This window comes from Medicago sativa, chromosome 7, assembly GCF_051527215.1.
Source record: "Medicago sativa cultivar Bolivia chromosome 7, Bolivia_mono, whole genome shotgun sequence".
Classification (NCBI taxonomy): domain Eukaryota; kingdom Viridiplantae; phylum Streptophyta; class Magnoliopsida; order Fabales; family Fabaceae; genus Medicago; species Medicago sativa.
Window position 1 is genome coordinate 46,164,041 of NC_140755.1, and position 8,207 is coordinate 46,172,247.

Below are 8,207 nucleotides of genomic sequence, written 5' to 3' on the forward strand. Positions count from 1 at the left end.
GGTGAAATTTTGAGAAAAACATAATTCTGGCCATACTGACATTGATCGCTCGCCGCAGCGAGCACCATCACTCGCATCGCGAGCTATGAACATCATCGCTCGCCACCGCGAGCAATCCACTCACCTCGCGAGCAAGCTATTTTCAAGACTCCAGGAAGCATGTTTTACTCGCCGCAGCGAGCAATCCCACTCGCCGCAGCGAGCAAGTAGCCCATTCTGCCCATTTTGATTCATTGTAACATCCCGCTTTTTAGAGACTGAAGTATTAATTGGATCGATTAAATGCGTACGAGTGTGGCAAGGGGTATTTTGGACTTTTCACGTGGAGGTGTTATTTTTATGTGGGTTAGAACCACAAAATCTTCATAACCTTCTTCTTTTCTCTCTCTAGGGTTTGTAACTTTGCTCTCCCTTCTCTCTAAGAGTTTTCTTTCCTCTACTCTTCTCTACATGTAATCTTCACACCAAATCATCCAATCTTCTCTAAATCTTCCATAAGTTAGAGCTAAACAAGGATTTGTTAAGGGTGTTAACAAGAATTTGGGAGCAACTTCTCCAACACACTTCTCTATCTTTTAGGGTTTTGCTCAAAGGACTTTGTCTTCAAGAACTTGAGCTTGTTTCCAACTTATTTAAGGTGAGTTCTTAGATAGATCTTTTCCATGGGTTGTGTGTTGCTTGTGAGAGAGTAGTTGTTTAGTTAGGGTTATACATATAATTCATTTGCCCTTTTCATGTGATGCTTGTTTTGCTTAAGGATACTTGCTTTGAGACTGTTTTTACAGGTTTAAATGTTCCTAAGGGTCATATTATGCTTTGGGATACTTGTATATGAGGTCTTTTGATCAAAAACACCATTTTGGGTGATTCTGGACTGTTAGAGCTCGCCTCGCGAGTAAGTTGCTCGCCATAGCGAAGCTCGAAGGCCGCAGGGGGGGTGTTGCTCGCCTTCTACTCGCAGCTGCGAGTAAGGCAGCTCGCCTCGCGAGCTCTTGTACTCGCCTAGGCGAGTAAGTCAGAGCAGCACTGCACTGTTTGCTCGCCTCTCGCCTTTGGTCGTTCTTCGAGCTGCTTTCTTTGGACAGTCTTTTTATAAGTGAACCCCTCATAACAATGTCCTAAGGCATAGGCTTTCAAATGTTTTCTTGAGAATAAAAGAGTGAAGCAAGTATTCGTTGGTGATGGCAAAGCATGACATGAGAGAAAGCTAAGTCCTGAAGGGGTAGCAAGCTATACACTATGATAAAGGGAGAGAATTTAGAGCCTCGATCTATATATCGATAATTAGATAGTTAAGTTTTGTGATTTATTAACAAGAAGAATAACGAATAGGAATCTATTCACGAGTAAGATAAGACGAGAATCATACGAATAAGATTATTAAGAAGTAAGGTGTCGTGTCTGTTGTATACCTTCCAAGGTTGGGTACAAAAGGTTCTCCAAGGGGAATGGGATAAGCCGTAAGGGACCCGCACGTTCACTAAGGGAGTCCGGTACGCCCTTGCAAGGCAATTTTACCGGTAGTAAGGATGAACTTCCGGGGTTACTCCACTCGGGACTAATCCATAAAATGAATTCAGATGTTATTGTTTGTTCAACACAAACCTCTAACTTAAGTTTGAGTATAAGTGTATATGATTATGTATGTAAAGCAATGTTTATTATATATACAAGTTTAGAAGCAAGATCAAGAAACTTTGTCGTTAACGAACGTAGGTTTCCCTAATCGTTCGACATAGAATTTTAAAGTGATCATGATTAGTTAGGCCTTGACGCATAGAGCGAATCTTGGCACAGCGGTTTAGTTACCCTTTAACCGCCATGACACATATAGGGAGTTTAACCTATGACAAGTTGAGAAGAACTATGACGGCCCTAGCATGAACCACCGTCTAGTTAAGAAAACCACACACGTATAATCAACCGACAGGTTGTATTTTAGGCACGTGATAATCATAGGTTTTTCCCCCAAGGTTATCACGAGCCTAGGGATAGATAGAACTCACTGAGGCATTATGTCTCACCCAACTCCTTATTTGTTCAGGTTCTCAGGTTACTCATGGAAAAGGTAAGGAAAAAGCTTTGGATTGACCGAGTTCGCAAGAAACCATCATGAAGTTGATCTATAGATGCATATGTTATATTATTTAAGAATGTTGTTAAACGTTGTAATTAGACTTATGAAGGAAAAATCCTTGGTGTGTAATAATGTAACATATGACTTGGTAGCGTTGTATCTTGATGTTCGCCTTGGAAGCGAAACCGTATTGTATAATTAATGTATTCAGTATCACTATATAACACTCTTTTGATTATTCTAGACAATTTCAAATTGGGTGTTACATTTTGGTATCAGAGTTGGTCGATTCAGATCGTGCTTTGGGTCATTAATAATACAATCCAAGTAGTCGTTCTTTTGTGTTAGGATATTGTCCTCATTGTTATATTTGGTTAAAATTGATCACTTTGACTTAAATATGGCAGTTAGAGTGAAAATGTCTGGAGCACGAAGGGGACGAGGTCGGGCAAGAGCTAATCAGAATGAAGAGGAGAATGTTAACCCTGATGCTCAGATGTGGGCGCAGTTGCTGCATCAGAATCAACAGATGATGCTTTTGATGCAGCAACAGATTCAGCAGAACGCTCACTCTCATCAGCAGTGGGCTGCAAATACCCATCATGGTCAGGGAGTACCCCAACCACCTCCAGTTGTAGGAAATCCTACTTTTCGAGAATTTAATCGGAACCATCCGCCGGAGTTCGATGGTAGTGGTGAACCACCTGAAGCTAAGAGGTGGATCAAGCAGATGGAAAAGATTTTTCTGATGGTTAACGGTACTGAGGAGGACAAGGTGGTTTTTGCAACAAACCTTTTTCGAGGTGCAGCGCAGGATTGGTGGGAAACTGCTCGACGTAGAATGGTGTCAAATGGAGTATTAGTGAATTGGGAGAATTTCAAGCAAGTGATGAAAGAGAAGTACCTACCTTTGCCATACAAGGTCAGGAAGGAGCAAGAATTTCTCCATCTGAGGCAAGGTCATATGTCGGTGACAGATTTTACGAAGAAGTTTGAGGAATTATCTTATTACTCTACTCACAATGAGTATGCGGGTAATGAGATGTGGAAGGTCAATCATTATAAGCATGCTTTGAGGGGGGAACTCTATGCTGTAGTTAGTGGGCAAAGGGTAACGGATTTTGATGAGATGGTGCACAACAGTTTGGAGGCTGTCAGAGAGGGTACCGCGTCCTTTGATAGAAGAAGAGGTAATTTCGTAGATAGGCATCATGATAAGTTGAAGCCAAAGGGGTCTCCTCAGAAGGGGTCTCCTCAGAAGTGGTCGTCTCAGAAGGGAAGGCAGATGGCTTCATCTAACTCTTATGTCGCTTGTGGGAAATGTGGAAGGACTCATGCTGGACCATGCAAAATGGGTGATGATTCATGTTATGCTTGTGGCCAGAGAGGACACTTTATGGCAGATTGTCCAACTAGAGTGAACAAGGGTAAGGGTGTAAGTTCTACGATGAGCAAAGGAAGGGTGTACTCATTGGATGGCAGGAAGGCACAAGCTAATGAAGATTTGATCGTGGTACGTGTTTCCTTGGCCAGAATCCTGTTAATGTTTTATTTGATTGTGGTGCATCATGTTCTTTCATTTCATCTCAATGTGTAGAAGCTCTTCAGTTGTCTGTTTCATTATTAAATCCCCCTATGAAAGTAACCACGGCCACGGACGGAAGTATTGTAGCGAACTATATTTGTGAAAATTGTCCCATCACTGTATCTAGTAAGACGTACTATATAGATTTAGTATGTCTTCCGATGAAGCAACTTGATGTTATATTGGGTATGGACTGGTTGTCAGCCAATCGTGTGTATATAGGATGTGCAGAGAAGACTATTTACATACCAACTAGTGATGCGGTAGAAGGAATAGCCTTATCAGAACTGCTTAAGCACACGTACCAGATGGCTCATTTCATTTGTGCTCAAGATAAGGGTTTTTATGTTATGCTCACCGTAACTTCAGAATTAGATTTGAGTCCAAGCGATATTCCTATTGTCAGCGAGTATCCAGATGTTTTTCCGGCCGATATTACAAGTTTACCACCAGAAAGGGAAGTTGAGTTTTCAATTGATCTAATTCCGGGAGCGGAACCAGTGTCAGTAGCGCCTTATAGAATGTCTCCTCTGGAACTCAAGGAGTTGAAATCCCAACTTGAAGAGCTCATTCAAAAACATTTCATAAGACCTAGTGTGTCTCCTTGGGGTGCACCGGTGTTGTTAGTCAAGAAGAAGGATGGTAGCATGAGGTTGTGTATTGATTATCGTCAGTTGAATAAGGTGACCATCAAGAACAAGTATCCTCTGCCAAGAATTGATGATCTACTTGATCAACTTAAGGGAGCGTCCGTGTTTTCGAAAATTGACCTTAGATCGGGATATCATCAAATAGGTATTAAGTCTTCGGATGTGTCTAAGACGGCTTTCAGAACGCGTTACGGGCACTATGAATTCTTAGTTATGCCTTTTGGTGTATCCAATGCCCCAGCGGTATTTATGGACTATATGAACAGGATTTTTCAACCGTATTTGGATCAATTTGTCATTATTTTCATTGATGACATATTGATTTATTCTAAGAGTCCGCAGGAGCATGCTCAACATCTGAGGATAGTGTTGGATGTTCTCCGAGAGAAACAACTTTACGCAAAGTTTAGCAAGTGTGAGTTTTGGTTGTCGGAGGTCAAGTTTTTGGGCCATGTAATCTCTCAGGGAGGTGTGGCAGTTGATCAGTCAAAAGTGGAGGCCGTTCAGAATTGGACTAGGCCGAAAAATGTGTCTGAAGTTCGAAGCTTTTTGGGATTAGCGGGTTATTATCGGCGATTTATCAGGAAGTTTTCCCAAATTGCTTTGCCTCTAACTCGACTCACAAGGAAAGAAGTGCCTTTTGTGTGGGATGAAGAATGTGAAAAGAGTTTTAAGACTTTGAAGAAGAAGTTAACTCAAGCTCCTGTTTTGACAATACCAGACCCAGAAAAGAAGTATGTTGTATTTTGTGACGCATCGTCTAAAGGACTTGGGGGAGTGCTTATGCAAGAAAATAATGTGGTGGCATACGCATCTAGGCAACTCAATACGCATGAAGAAAAATTACCCTGCTCATGATTTAGAGTTGGCGGCTATAGTTTTCGTTTTGAAGATATGGAGACATCACCTGTATGGAGCGCATTTTGAGTTGTTCAGTGACCACAAGAGTCTAAAATATTTATTTGATCAGCGGGATTTGAACATGAGGCAGAGGCGTTGGATGGAATATCTTAAAGACTTTGACTTTGATTTGAAGTATCATCCGGGAAAGGCCAATGTCGTGGCGGATGCCTTGAGTCGCAAAGTTTTAGTTCAAGCTGAAGTGATGATGCACGCTTGTAAGATGTATGAAAAAGTTCGTGACCTTAACCTTGGAGTCACAGAAGTTGGTGAAGGTATTTGTTTGTATAATTTGGAAGTCTCATGTGATTTGCGTTCAAGGATTGTACAAGCTCAAAGTGTTGATTTGGAACTTCAGAAAAGGAGTGTTCACCCGGAATTTTCTTTAGCTTCGGATGGGGCAACCTTGTTTGAAGGAAGAGTATGTGTTCCAAACGACCAAGAACTTCGAAGACTGATCTTGGAGGAGGCTCACAAGAGTAGTTTCTCAATTCACCCCGGATCCACCAAGATGTACCAGGATTTAAAGAAGGAATACTGGTGGCCTGGTATGAAGACTGATATTGCTGAGTTTGTAGCAAGGTGCATAGTATGCCAACAAGTTAAGATAGAACATCAAAGACCGGCTGGTATGTTACAGCAGTTAGAGATTCCTCAATGGAAATGGGAGCACATTACCATGGATTTTGCAGGAGGTTTACCCCGTACTCAAAGAGGACATGATTCAATTTGGGTAATTGTAGACAGGTTAACCAAGTCGGCTCATTTCTTACCGGTTAAGTCTACCTACAAGACATCGCAATATGCGGATTTGTTCATTTCAGAGATTGTCAAGTTACATGGAGTTCCTGTGAGCATCGTATCAGATAGGGATCCAATTTTCACATCACATTTTTGGAAAGCTTTTCATAGAGCTTTGGGAACTAAATTGAGATTAAGCACGTCTCACCATCCGCAGACAGATGGTCAGTCGGAGAGAACCATTCAGACCCTTGAAGACATGTTACGTGCTTGCATATTAGAAGACGGTGGAAGTTGGAATCATCACTTACCTCTAATAGAATTTTCCTACAACAATAGCTATCATTCAAGTATCGGCATGGCACCGTATGAAGCTCTATATGGAAGGAAGTGTAGAACTCCTTTGTGTTGGGCCGAAGTGGGAGACAAGAGCATTATTGGACCAGAAATCATTCAAGAAACGACTCTGAAAATTAAGTCAATTCAGGAAAAGATCAGAACAGCTCAGAGTCGTCAAAAGAGTTATGCGAACAATAGACGAAGACCGTTGGAATTTAGCGAGGGTGATCATGTATTCCTAAAGGTTACCCCTAAGTTAGGTTTAAGGGGTATTTTCAAAACTAAGAAGTTGAGTCCAAGGTACATGGGACCGTTTATGATACTCAAGCGCATCGGACCCGTAGCTTACCAGTTAGCTTTGCCTCCAGCTATGTCGGGATTACATGATGTATTCCATGTATCACAATTGAAGAAGTTCATTCCGGATCCTTTCCAACCTGTTGAGTTAGATTCCATAGATTTGAGATCGGATTTGACGTTCCAGCCGGAACCAGAAAAGATAGTAGATCGTGATGTCAAAACCCTCAGGAACAAAGAGATTCCTATAGTGAAAGTAGTTTGGAGAGGTTCACCAGATGGGGAAGCTACTTGGGAGCTTGAATCAGAGATGTTGGGTCAATATCCGTTTTTGTTTTCAGGTATGCTCTAAATTTCGAGGACGAAATTTTTTTAAGGGGGGTAGGATGTAACATCCCGCTTTTTAGAGACTGAAGTATTAATTGGATCGATTAAATGCGTACGAGTGTGGCAAGGGGTATTTTGGACTTTTCACGTGGAGGAGTTATTTTTATGTGGGTTAGAACCACAAAATCTTCATAACCTTCTTCTTTTCTCTCTCTAGGGTTTGTAACTTTGCTCTCCCTTCTCTCTAAGAGTTTTCTTTCCTCTACTCTTCTCTACATGTAATCTTCACACCAAATCATCCAATCTTCTCTAAATCTTCCATAAGTTAGAGCTAAACAAGGATTTGTTAAGGGTGTTAACAAGAATTTGGGAGCAACTTCTCCAACACACTTCTCTATCATTTAGGGTTTTGCTCAAAGGACTTTGTCTTCAAGAACTTGAGCTTGTTTCCAACTTATTTAAGGTGAGTTCTTAGATAGATCTTTTCCATGGGTTGTGTGTTGCTTGTGAGAGAGTAGTTGTTTAGTTAGGGTTATACATATAATTCATTTGCCCTTTTCATGTGATGCTTGTTTTACTTAAGGATACTTGCTTTGAGACTGTTTTTACAGGTTTAAATGTTCCTAAGGGTCATATTATGCTTTGGGATACTTGTATATGAGGTCTTTTGATCAAAAACACCATTTTGGGTGATTCTGGACTGTTAGAGCTCGCCTCGCGAGTAAGTTGCTCGCCACAGCGAAGCTCGAAGGCCGCAGGGGGGGTGTTGCTCGCCTTCTACTCGCAGCTGCGAGTAAGGCAGCTCGCCTCGCGAGCTCTTGTACTCGCCTAGGCGAGTAAGTCAGAGCAGCACTGCACTGTTTGCTCGCCTCTCGCCTTTGGTCGTTCTTCGAGCTGCTTTCTTTGGACAGTCTTTTTATAAGTGAACCCCTCATAACAATGTCCTAAGGCATAGGCTTTCAAATGTTTTCTTGAGAATAAAAGAGTGAAGCAAGTATTCGTTGGTGATGGCAAAGCATGACATGAGAGAAAGCTAAGTCCTGAAGGGGTAGCAAGCTATACACTATGATAAAGGGAGAGAATTTAGAGCCTCGATCTATATATCGAAAATTAGATAGTTAAGTTTTGTGATTTATTAACAAGAAGAATAACGAATAGGAATCTATTCACGAGTAAGATAAGACGAGAATCATACGAATAAGATTATTAAGAAGTAAGGTGTCGTGTCTTTTGTATACCTTCCAAGGTTGGGTACAAAAGGTTCTCCAAGGGGAATGGGATAAGCCGTAAG

The 8,207-nt window shown here is 41.5% G+C and overlaps 1 long non-coding RNA gene across 1 annotated transcript; it reads left to right on the forward strand.

Moving 5' to 3' along the window:
• The first annotated feature begins 386 nt into the window (after positions 1–386).
• Positions 387–2,332, forward strand: LOC146906206 (uncharacterized). Its single transcript, XR_015020539.1, has 2 exons — positions 387–637; positions 2,045–2,332. It is a non-coding gene; the product is annotated as an uncharacterized LOC146906206 (long non-coding RNA).
• The last annotated feature ends 5,875 nt before the right edge of the window (positions 2,333–8,207 follow it).